The following is a 783-nucleotide window of genomic DNA, read 5'->3' on the forward strand; positions in this document are numbered from 1 at the left end:
CGTTTGGGGAATATTTTCCCGACTGCATTAAAACCCGTAATTGTATATTCAAAAGGGAACTGGTAGAGTGAGAACAGCACTTGTTCCTTCCTCAGTGGCCTCAACCCGCCAACTTCACATTTCACAGTCGCAAGCGACAGCCAATTGCATCAGAGAAAATGGCGAGCTCTTGCAGCAGCACTTAAAGCGGGCTCTTAGTGAATTCAAACTTCCAGCGGCCTCGCTTGGAGTGATAATTGTCTTGTATCAGCTGTACTTCTCCGAAATAAAACCTGGGACATTCATTGAGGAGACATGGGATCAGTCTGATCCTACCCTCAGCAGACTCATCCATATCACCAGGAACCAGCTCTCTTACAACCGGGCCCGTCTCCCTTCGACCTTTTCAGTGTCTTGTCTATTTCCGAGTTTTCTCATTGTCCCGGAGCCGAGATGAGATTTGAATTCCTGATGTGCAGGAACGAGAATTCTTTCAGTGTCTCAGATCAGTTCATGTCCCGATAACATCCGAGTCAACGTCCCGGCCTCTTAAAGAAGTGGCAGGTGTCTGGGCTGTTTGTGCTCAGTCGGAAAGTTCACTCTTCGTTCTCCTGTGATTCCAGTTCCCAAAACGTTTCGAAAGATTCACAAAGCTGGAGTCTGGGTTTTCTGTTTTGCTTCCTTAATATTTTCTCCCCACCAACCGTCAATATTTTCCCAAAATCTCTTGCACCATGTCCAGAGGATGAGGAAGTCCCGTTTGGTGGACAGAATCCCAAGACCGGGAATGTTCTCTTTGGAGCA

The sequence above is a fragment of the Rhincodon typus genome, unplaced genomic scaffold (assembly GCF_021869965.1).
Source record: "Rhincodon typus isolate 14 unplaced genomic scaffold, sRhiTyp1.1 hic_rhity00001419, whole genome shotgun sequence".
NCBI lineage: Eukaryota > Metazoa > Chordata > Chondrichthyes > Orectolobiformes > Rhincodontidae > Rhincodon > Rhincodon typus.